This window comes from Nomascus leucogenys, chromosome 2 (genome assembly GCF_006542625.1).
Source record: "Nomascus leucogenys isolate Asia chromosome 2, Asia_NLE_v1, whole genome shotgun sequence".
NCBI lineage: Eukaryota > Metazoa > Chordata > Mammalia > Primates > Hylobatidae > Nomascus > Nomascus leucogenys.
The window spans coordinates 151,749,530-151,762,287 of record NC_044382.1 but is presented as its reverse complement, the minus strand read 5'-3'; the positions used below and the strand labels follow the sequence as shown (position 1 = coordinate 151,762,287).

The following is a 12,758-nucleotide window of genomic DNA, read 5'->3' as shown; positions in this document are numbered from 1 at the left end:
AGACCTCAGGCCTGCTCCCTCCGTGCTCTGTAATTACAAGCTAATAGCTGAGATGAATTTTCTGCTGGGTCCCGGTTCAAGCACCAATCCGCCCCTTCCCCCTGACAGCCCCCCGTGGGGTAATTACACCCCGTGAGGCTGGGCCCAGCAGGCCTTCACTTTCAGGCCCCGCACGCACAATCTGGACCTGGATTCTCTAATCACCCCTCTTGGTAATTTTTCATTACCGCAGAAAGAAATGTTTGTGAACAAATAAAGGGCGTCCCCCAGCTTGGGGACTGGTGCCCGCCCCCGCGATCCCTGCTCCCCCAAAGGGACGAAGCTTCTGTGGCCCTAACGAGGCCGGGTCACCCTACTACAGACCCTGGCGGCTGAGGCTGCACGGGCACCATGTGATCCCAGGAGCCTGGGTGGCTTCATAATAAATTCATTATCATATCTGCCCTCCACACGTTCCAAGCTCACTTGCACAAAGCAATTTTTCTTGGGGGTGGAGGCAAGAGAGGGGCCGGGAGACCCTGGGGAGAGGTCTTCTTGCTCCAGATGCATGGGGGCAGCCTGCTTGTCCCTTAATTTTTTTTTTCAACTAAAACCCACCCCCACCCCCCCGCCAGGCTGCCCTGGGTCCCCATACTGGACTTGCTTCCCAAGCTCTATGCCCCAGAAACCGGTCAGGGCCATCACTCAAGGCTAGGGCAAGGGACAGCCCTTGCAGGTGGCCGGGATCCTGACCTGGAACAAGAAGGGCTGGGAAAACACAAGCAGGTGGGCAGGGGCAACCTGTGCAGCCACATGAGTCCCTACCCCAGGAGGCAAAAGCAATACAGTGCCTGGCCCGTGTAGACCTGTCCTCTGCCACGCTCAGAGCCGAGGCAGGAGCCCCCAGACGCTGCCCTCCACTCAACCACGCGGAGCCACCCGCAATGAGCCATCTCCCAAGCAATGCCTAGGGCCCCCAGCAGCCACCCTGAACCCCATATTCTGCCCGAGCCCCACGACACCCTCAAAGCTGCAGCCCTGCTGTGAATGGGGGTAATGGGGAGGGGGCTGGCCACCCCGGTTTCTCCCCAGCCTTGTCTTGCTCACTGCCATGCTGGGAACACAAAGGCGGCCGTGTTCTGCAGAAGAACACAGGGTGCAGAGCTCTCGGGAGGTGTCCACACGATGGCATTGGACAGTGCAAGGGACCAGGTGAAACCCAGGGGTGTCACCAGGGGGGCCAGGTCACCCGGAGGGGCTTCCCAGGTTGGACGCCACACTACAGTTTTGAGGACAGCAGAGGGGCTCTCTGCACAGAAGGCGCTGGATGCTGACGTTGCATCCTGGGGGCCCACGCACAGCAGCCTCCTAGGAGCTGACAGTCCTGCGACTGAGGTTCATGGCCACAGACTGGTCCCGGAGGTTCCCGGATGAAGGCGAGGGACGGGAAGTCAGGCAACAGATGGCAGCAACATTTGACGCGATTATCCTAAGCGGCTGCTGCGTGTGTGGAGAAGCAGGCCGGGCAGATGAAGGGCTGGAGAGGAGGGTGGCGGGGAGGGCGGGACTGGCAGATGCGGGCAGCAGCCTGGCCTCGGCGGGGAGGCGGCCTCCTAAAGGGGCACGACAGACCAAGGGGGAGGGCGGGGCCTGAGTCAAGGCTGGGGTCGGTGTCCAGAGCTGTGGCTCTGGGAGATGGTGCCCAGAGCCAACGGCGATCAGGGTACCAGAGGGCAACTTTTACAGGGCGCCGGCTACCTGTACCCTTACTTCCCTTCATGGAAGCAGACCCCAGAAAGCAAAGCTGCAAACAGCAAAGTGACACAGGCCGCTGGGGCCACACAGCTCAGCTGAGACGGAGCCAGGGGCTCACCCACGCCGGTTGATTCCCAGCCCCTCTGCCAGCCTGTGCCCTTGGTGGTCCCTGGAATCACTTGTCACATTCTCCTTATGGGCTGCTTCCTGGAGGCAGCGGTCCTGGCGGTGCCCAGGCACCTCTCTCCACCTGTTTATTCCACACAGTGGGATGCTCACTCCCAGCCTACAGAGGGTGAACAGAGGCTGGAGATTCACACCCTGGAGCCGGATCATACATGGAGACTCAGGAGCTGGAAGGAAACCCAGCTGTCCTGGCCATGGTGCCGGCTGCTTCTCGTTAATGTGAGAAGGGACTGGAAATGGCTGGCGTCACTTGGGGTCCCCTCCCTGCGGCAGCTCTCACCCTGTGGCGGCTGTTTGGGTGCCCACCCGTGTGCTATACCCGTTTTACAGACGGGATCTACACAGCTGGGAACAGGAAGGCTCTGGGAGCCTCCCCCAGCCCCACTTTCCCACAGCTCTCGGCCAAAGGACACCTGTGCTGGAGCCCAGAACCGCCCCCAGGTGCCCTGTGTAGCGCACGGCACCAGAGCTGACCAGGCGGCCTTCCATCGCACCCGCTCCTGCGGGAGCCCTTCTTCCCTCCAGAGGCCCTGGGCAGGGGAACGGATGGGGTGCAAGGTGTCCAGGCAGGCAAGAGGTGCCCAGGAGGGAAACCCAACCTGGCTCCCCCACCCCAGGGCGAGCACTGAGGTCTCCAAGTTTCCATGGGACCGCGGGTGGGGGCCGGGCGGCAGGGGCCAGCAGGAGGAGGATGCTGAGACACTTCCTCACCAGGACTCACGAAACGCAGGCCCCCTCCTCTCCCCAGTGTGGACGAGGCTGAGTGTTTAACAAGCTCCCTCAGGTAAGTGGGAGGGATGGAGGATCCAGGGACGTCTCCTATGAGTGCCTGTCCCTTCTGTACCGAGTGAGTGCCGACATCTGCCCACAGGGCCCCTGGTCTCCAGCCAAGAACAGGGACCAGGCCGTACAGGAGCTGCATGTCAACAGGTGCTCAAAGGAGCAATCATACAGGGGCCAGGAGTGGCCTGGGCAGCAGGGAAGGAGGTGCGGGGGCAGAAAGGGCCACGTGGCCTTGGAAGAGGGGTCCAGGGTCTCCAGCTTCAGAGGCAGGGAGATGGCGACGAATGGAAAACGTCCCTTCCCTCCAACAGGGTGGACGCCCACACCAGCAGAAATGGGCGCCTTTAAGTCAGAAGGAGCTGTGGGCCTGCCTGCAGGCACCGGGGTCCTTACATCCCACTCAGTCAGCCTCAACCTCCGCTGAAGGCTGAAAGCCGTGCAGCCTCGAGGGAACACACTATGCGGGCTGAGCAGAAAGGGCTTGGTCCCGAGCTGGAAAACCAGGGGGAACAGGGGTGGACCCAGGCTGACTCACGCCCAACAGCTCAGGGCGGACTTCCAGGGCACCGCATGGCCTCAGCCTCAGTTTCCCTGTCACTATCATGGAGAGAGGGTGCAAATAATTGGACAAGAGGATCAGTGAACAGTGGCTCACGCCTGTAATCCCGGCACTTTGGGAGGCCGACGTGGTGGATCACTTGAGCCCAGGAGGTTGAGGCTGCCGTGGGTTGCGACTGCGCCACTGCATGCAGCGTGGGTGACAGCGTGAGACCCTGTCTCAAAAAAAAAAAAAAAAAAGAGTGGACAAGGGGCCAGCTTTTTACTCTTCAACCTGTTTTTATTTGACCTGAAATCATGCTGTGTTGTTTAAATGAGACTCAATGGGCAATATTTTAAAACAGGAGGCTTCAAGGCAACATGAAGGTGCCCAGTTTCTCTTGAAAAGTCAAAGCCATAAAAACCACAGCCCCAGCCGGGCACGGTGGCTCACGCCTGTAATCCCAGCACTTTGGGAGGCCGAAGCCGGCGGATCACGAGGTCAGGAGATCGAGACCATCCTGGCTAACACGGTGACACCCTGTCTCTAGTAAAAATACAAAAAATTAGCCGGGTGAGGTGGCGGGCGCCTGTAGTCCCAGCTACTCCGGAGGCTGAGGCAGGAGAATGGCGTGAACCCGGGGGGCGGAGTCTGCAATGAGCAGAGATCGTGCCACTGCATTCCAGCCTGGGCAACAGTGAGACTCCGTCTCAAAAAAAAAAAAAAAGAACCCCACAGCCCCATGAGTGGCACTTCTCCCTTAGTTTGTCCCTAAGTCTCCAGTCTCCAGGTTGCCAGAGTCTGCACCCCTCCCCTCCCTATGGTCTCAGGCCGGCCAGCTTCAACACCAGGCCTTCCCAGTTCTGAAAGCACATGCAGGTCTGAGCAACTAACAGCCCTGCAGGAGCTGCAGCTGCGACCCTCAGCACAGACACTCCACTCAGATGTCATCAACACAGCAACTCCATCAGGGTATAACAGCAAGAGGTCAACCCCTTCCCAGGCTCAGCTTCAGGGGACGCCTACGAAGGCCACAATTCTGGCCTGTGTCAACCCCAGGGTAGGTCTCCCCTGAATCAAAGCAAACTCACCAAGCCAGGACTTGCCCCTCAAGTCATAAAACAGTTACATCTGCCTTTGCAAAAAGCTCCACTCTCAAGATGGTTCAAAGTGGCGGACCAGACCCTCTCCCCAGGAAAATACACCTACTGCACGTTATATACAGTTTTACCAAGTTCGTAGAGCCTATCTGCAAACCCCGTGGGAGCATGTGTTTGAAGACGTGTAGCATCCGTGAACCCAGGCCACAAACTCCTACAGCACAGGGTTCCCTAAGTAGCAACCCACAAGTATGAACATCCTCCCCAATATGACCTGCCTGGACAGAGGAAATACAGCGTGAAAACAAAGGGCCCACAACCAACCACGTTCTAATGGTGTTTCCTCATCCAGACTCATCTCCCACCTTCAAAGCCCCATGTGCTGTGCCCAGACATCACTAAATGCCTCACTGGAAAAAACCGACCACCCTGCAGCCAAGACGGACTTTGCAATGGGGCTGCCCAGGAACACCTCCCAGAACAGTCACGTGCCAGGAGTCCTGGACTCCCTTATCCAACCCAGCCACCAAACAGGACAAACTGGTCACCTTTCTGGCCACAATAATCCTGTCAACTGCTGAATGGCTGACGGCTTAAGTCTCAATGATTCTGTAATTCTCAACATGCACATACGCACACCCCTCCAGAACCCCAGTGAGGAACTTACAAGTTTCTCAGTCAGGTCCAGACCTGGCTGTTGGGAGTTGCCAGTCTCTGCCCACCAGGACTGGTAACAAAGTTCTTGCTGCACCATGACAAGTAGTCCAGGCTATGTCTCCTGTCCTGAAGGCTGCACGGGGGGCATGGGGTGGGAAGAATGAGCCCGAGGTGGGCTGGTAAGCAGAGGTGGGCAGGAGCGCCCTCCCCCTCCCCTGCTTCTTCAAGGGTAATCTGGCAGAAAGAACACAACAGTCTCTCCAGTGGATAAGAGACACCACGACACAAAACCCCACAGTCCACTCTGCCAGCCGTGGCTGGAGAAACCCCAGCTCCAGCATCCAAGCAGACACAGTCCTGCTGTTAGTGGATTCAGAGTCACTCCGCAGGATCCCAACCAGTCTCAACCTGGAAACCGGCTGCTTAGTTAAAATGTCCTCCCTGTGCCCAGGTGACAGGCTCCAGGGCTCTGGCATCCCTGCTAAGGATGGACTAACTTCCTTAGTCCTATAAAGTCTTATAAGATGTACATTTGGGTGGAAACAACAAGTTGTAAAACGGTAAGATTGTATTCAAAAAAGGAGGCCAGGACATCGGCTTGATTTAAAACAGATACGATCTCAGCGCACACCTCCACTCCCCTGCAAACCCAAGGCACAGGGGAGGCCACAAACCTTTTTCAAGAGAAGATCTAAGCGGGTTCCCCAACAGAGCAGAGACCCAGGGCTGAGACCATCTAAACGGGTTCCCCCACACGGCAGAGACCCAAGGCCGAGACCCTCTAAATGGGTTCCCCCACACGGCAGAGACCCAAGGCCGAGACCCTCTAAACGGGTTCCCCAACAGCTCAGAGATGAAGGGCTGAGTGGGGCGCCAGCCCAGGCATTCCACAAGGGCTGATTCCGAAACCCTGTTTTCTTATCTGTTACGGGGTGACTAACCGCACCCTCCTGACAGGCGGCGGAGACGACCACGTGGATCGGCAGCCTCTGGGAGGCGGAAGTCTCTCCAATGCTCCCATCTGGCTGAGAATTTTTGCTTGAACCGCATTCCACTTTGTGTCTTCAACACCCAGGATAGCATCGGCTGTCTAGTGGATCCTTGTATATTTAAGTGAATGGAAAAAATACCACATGTCAAATGCAAAAACATTACAAAAATACACTCAAAGATAAATGTACACTGGGAATTCAGTTGGAAGAATCCACTCACATCCCAAGACTGGGTGAAGAAGCTCAGTTTAATTTTGTTTTTTTTGTTGAGACAAGAGTCTCGCTCTGTCACCCAGGCTGTGGTGCAGTGGTGCAATCACAGCTCATTGCAGGCAGCCTTGAGCTCCGGGGCTCAAGTGATCCTCCCTGCCCAGCCTCCTGAGTAGCTGGGACCACAGGCGCATCCCACTATGCCCGGCTAGTTTTTTTTATTTAATTTTTTTTGTAGAGAGAGGGTCTTAAACTGCAGAGCTCAAGCAATCCACCTGCCTCAGCCTCCCAGAGTGCTGGGATTACAGGCTTCAGCCACTGCACCCCATAAGAAGCCCAGGTTAAACAGGGCCTTCGGAAGCAGCCGGTGACCTCCCTCCAGGCTCTAAGGGAGAGCAGGTGGGAGTTGGGTGAGGAGGCTGGAGTGGGAAAATCACGGTGTGGGTTTCTGCTTCTCTACCAATTACCAGCTGTGTGACTACAGGCAGGATAGGGATCCCTGGGGCCCCTTTCTTCCCCGGTGGATGGCTAATCCCTACCTAGCAAGTCAGTCCCTCCCTGGGGAGGAGGAGCGCGCTGGAGTGAGAACATCCCCCCACCATGCCTGGCGCACAGCCCACGGCGTGACCCTCATAGGCCAGGGCAGTCGCAGCACCTCTGGATACAGAAATACAGTCTTTCCCAGCTGGTTACTAAATCCCAGAGACAACTCCTTAAGTGCGATCAAGACCTGGCCGGCACACCATCTGCCCACAGATCACACAACGTAAGGGTGCCTGCCGTCCCTCCAGGCCCCCCTGGGGCTGTGGGGCGTCGCTTGGCACCCCCGGGCTTTGCCCCCCAACCCAGAAGATAGAAGACTCAGGGTCAGCCTAGAAGAGGCCCCTAAGGCTGCGCCCTGCCCCCCCCAGCCCCGACTCGCGAGCTGTCTTGTGCTTAGCTTGACATAGATTTTCCTTCGGGACGGCTTAACCTGTCCAACATCAATACTGCTCAGCCAAAAGCTGGGCGATCGATACCCTTCATTGCTGCCTGCGGCCACAGACCCACCATCCAACCGCAGGAAGGGCAGGGCTGGGGGAGGGACAGTTTGTTAAAGCACCTCCCGCCACCTGGGCCCAGAGTGCCAATCACCAAGGGGGCAGTGGTGTGCATGTGAGCCCGAGGGGGCGTAGAAGCTCCCAAAAAGAACCTCTGGTTGCTAAAGCCCAGCAGAGGGGTCGCCAGGGTCTGCCGTGGTGCCTTGAGCCTTAGGGCAGAAAAAGCAACTCCACTCTTGGTGGGAAAAGGAGCCACCCCCAACACTGCAAGGGAGTGAGTTGAGCGTCAGGGAACAGAGCCTTGGGGCTTTATAAATTAAAGCCAAGCTGGACACAGTGGCTCATGCCTGTAACTCCAGCGCTTTGGGAGGCTGAGACGGAAGGATCACCCAAGATCAGGTGTTTGAAACCACCCTGGGCAACACAGTGAGACCCTGGCTCCACAAAAAAATTTTTTTAAATTAGCCACGTGTGGTGGCACGCAGCTGTGGTTCCAACTTCTCAGGAGGCTGCGGCAGCAGGATCACTTGAGCCCAGGAGTCTGAGGCTGTAGTGAGCTGTGATCACACCACTGCGCCCCAGCCTAGGCAGCAGAGCAAGAGCCTGTCTGTAATTAAAACAAAAACAGCAACAGCAACAGGAGTAGCCGCAAGCCTTTGCAGAGCCTGTGTCAGGTGCTGTACTGGGCACCTGGTAATAAAGCCTTTAACCCTCAACAGCCTCAGGATACAGGTGACATTGTCATTCCTATTCCGCAGATTAGAAGACTGAGGCCCAAAACACAAGTGCCCGAGGTCACACAAGCTAAGCAAGAGGCAGATACGAGCAGTCAGATGCACCGATCAACACAGTAACAGCTGAAACTCGCCAGGGGCTCACCCCATGCTCCACGCCTTCTCAACCCTCACCCGCATCTGTCATTTACCCGTCAGGGGCATGTGGCGGGCATTACAGCATCTCATCCTCACCCTCAACTGCCAGAGGGCCTCTGCATCCTCATCTTACAGATGAGAACACTGGGGTGGGGGTGAGGACGTGATGATTAAAGTGGGAGGGTCCATGTCACCATTAGCACGCACCCCCCTCACGCCACCTCAGTCCAGCGATCCCAAAGCCACTGTGACACACACCTCCTCAGACACGTCAAGTCCTCCAGCTGGAGGAACCGGTTCCAGAATTGGAAGGCCTGGCTAGAGATGCAGGCGAACACGAATCCACCCCTGCCAATTGGACTCTGCATTTGCAAGCCCCTTTAGAAGGGATCAAAGCACACCTGGGCCAGGCAAGAATGACCTTTAGGATTCTGCCTGGGGTTAACACAAGGCCCAAGAGAGCAGCCAGGTGACAGGTGCCCCGTCCTGCGAGGGAGGTGGTGTAGAGGGCAGATGTCCATTTCTGAGTCACCGGGGTTCTCCATTCAATTCCGGGGCAAGCAAGGCGGTCTCTGGCTTCCCAAGTGGGAAGAGAGACCCCAGGTCTCCTGAAACTGCATCAGCCCATCTTCCCAGGGGAAAGAATTCCTACTCACACTGCTCCCCCCAGCAGAAGGCCCTTCTGGAGTAGGGGGGCCAAGCATTGAAAAACTCCCACCCTGGCCCCCAGGTGACTAGGAAGCTGCTCTGGAAGAAAGCAGAGCCAGGGTCTCAGCTTGGGCTGCACATGGCAGTCACCAGGGAGTTGACACACGGATACCCAGGCTTCATCCCTCCGTGATTTGGCCTGAACTGCTCAGCAGTATGCCCTGGGCACTGGGAGCTTTTAAGGCTCCCCAGGTGGTTCAAAAGTAAAGCCAGGAGAGACCTCCGGGCTGGAGGCTCCCCACTTCCTCCACCTGCCTCCCTCGAAACCGCCAAGTCACAAGGACCCACAAAAGCCTCAAGTGCAGCCCAACCCCTTCTTTCCACAGATGATTTTAGGTGCAGGTGAGGATAAACCAGAGACCCTCTCCAGCACCAGCCCTGCCCTCATCTACAGCTCCTTCCTGCAGGCCTGGACTCCGCCCCAGCCTCCTGGGGGCAGCTCTCACTTCCCCTCTGAACTTCTGATTCCAGACACGGGGTGGGCATGGGAGTATGGATGCGAGGGAGGCATCAGGTTAGGAGGGGCAGGTGGACTGGCCTCAGTGACAGGTGGACTTTGGAGCAGACGGGAGAATCCCCGGCAGACGGGATGGCCCATGCTAGGACAGGGACGTGGCCAAACGCAGGAGTAGCGAGAACGGCGTGTGGTTTCGTCTGGCTGGAGCCGAGGGCGTGAGAGAAGAGGCTGGTGGGAAATCAGAGCTGCAGAAGCAAGATTAAAAGGCCCCCGAGTGTGCGTTTGGCAGGCGTGCAAAGGGCTGCTTTTGGCCACGCTCCTGTTTTATCTGTCTCTACACCTCCCAGCAGCAAGCACACGGCTGGGTTCAGAGGAGGAGCTCAATAAATTCTCATTGACAGGGACACTCAGAAACATCACCTTCCAGGCTGTGGCCTCAGCCGGGGGAGAAAGGCCAGCATGCGGAAGTGAAGCCAGCACCACGGCGTCCCACACCGCACTCGGTGAGGCCACCGAGATCTGAGGCTCCACGGGGGTTGGAATTAAAGCCAGGCGGCCAGGCTTCAGCACAGCCACCAAGCTGAAATGTCACCTACAACATGGATCTCTGCAGGTTAAAAAAACAGCTCTCCCGGCACACCAGGAAAGGGAGGGGAAGCCCTGTGGTTTCAGAGGACCCTGCTGCTGCCACAACAGAGACAACTGACATGCTACCCAGGGAGGGTTCCCATCCAACCCTGGCCCGATCCGGGGTTTGATCCTTGGACTTCGAGTAACCCGGGCTGGGAATTCCAAGGCTTCAAATGGGGCCAAGAAAAACCGGCCCTGCTAGCCGACTCCACAAGCCCCTGCGAGTTCCCGGGGGCAGGGAAAAGGTAGCAGCCAGCCCTCTAGCTTACCAGCGTGAAAAGTGGGAAGCACCAGCTCCTGCCCCTCAGCTCGGGTCTCCGAGCCCAAAGGCCCCCCAGTCCGCCTCCTTCAGAGCAGGGGAGGACAGACAGTACCTGCTCCAGGGGGATCAAGGGGAATTTGGGGATTCCAGGGGTTGGGGGGATCTCTAGCTCAGAGGTGCAGGACCCCAGTCTGCCACAGAGTGGCGCTGTGCAGACTTGGCTCTTCCTCTGGCCGGCGATGCTGAGCCCACAGGCAGGCTTGGCTTCTGCTCTGAAACCACAAGGCACTCAGATCTGCAGCCCCTGAACTTCCCCCAGAGACAGGGAAGTGACTGCTGGAGGGGAGGGCTCATCGGGGCCATCGGAAGAGGCTTCCTGCTATGAGCGCGGTGTCCGCCCCACGCCGGGCCCCAAGCCTCAGTTTGCCCCTTGTTCCTACCCCCAGTCTGTATGTTAGGATCAGCTGAGGAGCTCTGACAACCCCCAGGCGCGGGTCAGGAACCCAGAGGCTGTGGCTTAACTGGACTTGCAAAGTCCTGGCCAGCAGCAGTTTTAGAACACCGAGTTTGGAGACCTACAAGCCCCTTTGAACTCTGACACTCCAGGATCCTAAAAACTGTCCCAAACAGCTCAGAGCCTGCGCCACAGCGGACACCTTGCTGCCTTCCTTGTTTTGAGCTCAGCCTCACTGTGCCTAGAACGAGGACTTCCCGACCTCCCTTCCCAAGGCAGGCCTGACCCTAGGTCACCAGAGGCTCCTGGCGGGCTCTCACCAGCTCTGGCACGGCACCGCCCCCAAGGCTCCAGGAAAGAAAACTCCAAGCGTCAAAACCGTGGTTGGCTCCAGCTTCCCCCGCTTCCCCTCCTGGGTTTGGTGCCTGCTGCCAGAGTGACAAAAGCCATCCTCGCACCCGGGCCACAGGAGACCAGGAATGCTGCCGACACGAGGCTGGCTGTCTCGGAAAGTCTCTTAGGAAGCACCGAGGTCGCTGCTCTCGCAAGCCAGGGCCTCTTCCAGCGCTCCCGAATCTACCTGGGCGGGGCGGCTCCCTGCACAGCCGGCGGCCGGGATGACACACGCCGCCGTCGGAGCCTGCGCCCTGGGTCCCTCACCTGTGGCGTGGCGGCTGAGTCAGGCACAGCCTGTGCCTCAGGTTCTGCCGTCCCTGCTCGTGGAGGCGGCCGTAAACACAGGGTGAGCAACACTGAAGTGCCCCAAGCTTAAGCAACACCGAGGGAGGCCGGGGAAGGCTGCTCACCTGGGTTCCCCCGCTTCCACCCCTGCCGGGCGGCGGGAACACGGAATCCCAGGGGAGAGGACCAGACGGCCGACCAGGGGGCACATTTCACAACGCCCCACCAAGACCTTCTCTCTGCCCCTTTGTCCCCCGCCTCCTGGAAATCGGCTTAGGCGGGTTCGCTCCCACCCGGAGTGCGGCTGGGCCTTTTGTTCAGGCGCCTTTTACAAAAGGAGCCCTCTTTCCATTTGGTGGCCCCGCTTTTTGTTTCCAAACCCCAACCTGTGTGGCCGCTACCCCTCAGGCCTCAGATAAGGCACCGCAGGGGGGAGCAAGGGTTTAGTGTGTTTTAGACGCACTTTGCACAGACAAAGGCTAGTTTGTAAGAGCCAAACCGACTCCACTCCGGCTGGCATCCACCGCCCCGCTGGGAACCCGGCAGGTGCTCCCCCACCGCCAGCACGCTGCCCTCGGAACTCAGACGGGCACTGCGGCCAGGCCCCCGGCCCACCACGTGGAAAGGGCGCAGCCTCCACTCCCCCATCTAATGGGGGTGTCGCGGTATCCCTTCCCCCGATCTGAGAACCCCCTCCCTACGGCCTGCGCTTCGAGACTCCACCGCACATTTCTAAGTGACCCCCTGGTCCCCCACCCGGCGCTGGGGAGGGGAGGCGGGAAGCTGGGGGTGGGCGGGCGCAGGGAGGGTAAGCTCCACTCCTGCTCCGCCTCCATGAAGGGAATTTAATTAGCCTGCTGGAGAGGCGGGCGGGCGGCCGAGGAGGTGTCTCTGGTGCTGCAATATAATTGAATTGGCTCCACTCGGTCGGGCCACTCGCCGCCCATCAGCGCGGCCGCAGGGCCCGGGAGGGCTGGGGGCGGGGAGGCGCATCCAGGCGGAGCAGGAAGGGCCAGGGAGGGAAAAAGGCCAGGGCGGGTGGGGGGCGGCGGATGTGCAATCCGTCTCCCACCTCCGAGGCTGGGGCAGCCATCTTCTGCGGGGGGGGGGGGGGAGGGGAGGGGCAGAAAGCCGCTCCGCCGGGGGTGGGGGAGAGAGAGAACAGAAGCGGCCGAGCCCGTGGCGCGCCCTTCCTCGGGAAGCAGGGCGTGGGGGTCACAGACCCGGGAGGCTGCAGTCCCGCCTTCCCGACCAACTCCCTCGAGACGAGGGGTCGGGGAGGGGGAGGGGAGCAAGACAAAAACCCTAACCCGCGCGGCTCCAGTAGCGAGCCCCCACCTTCCTTGGCCGTCGCCAGCACCTGCCACGGGGGCGCACAGCCACCCCCATTCGCTCTCTCCCGCGTCGCCACAAAGTTTTCATTCCAGCTCTCCAGCGCCCGCAGCTCTCGGAGA

The 12,758-nt window shown here is 58.9% G+C and overlaps 1 protein-coding gene across 7 annotated transcripts in view; it reads right to left on the bottom strand.

Annotated features, from left to right (window-relative positions):
- Positions 1-12,758, bottom strand: part of GSE1 (Gse1 coiled-coil protein) — a 500,133-nt gene that overhangs the window by 47,786 nt on the left and 439,589 nt on the right. The window lies entirely within an intron of this gene.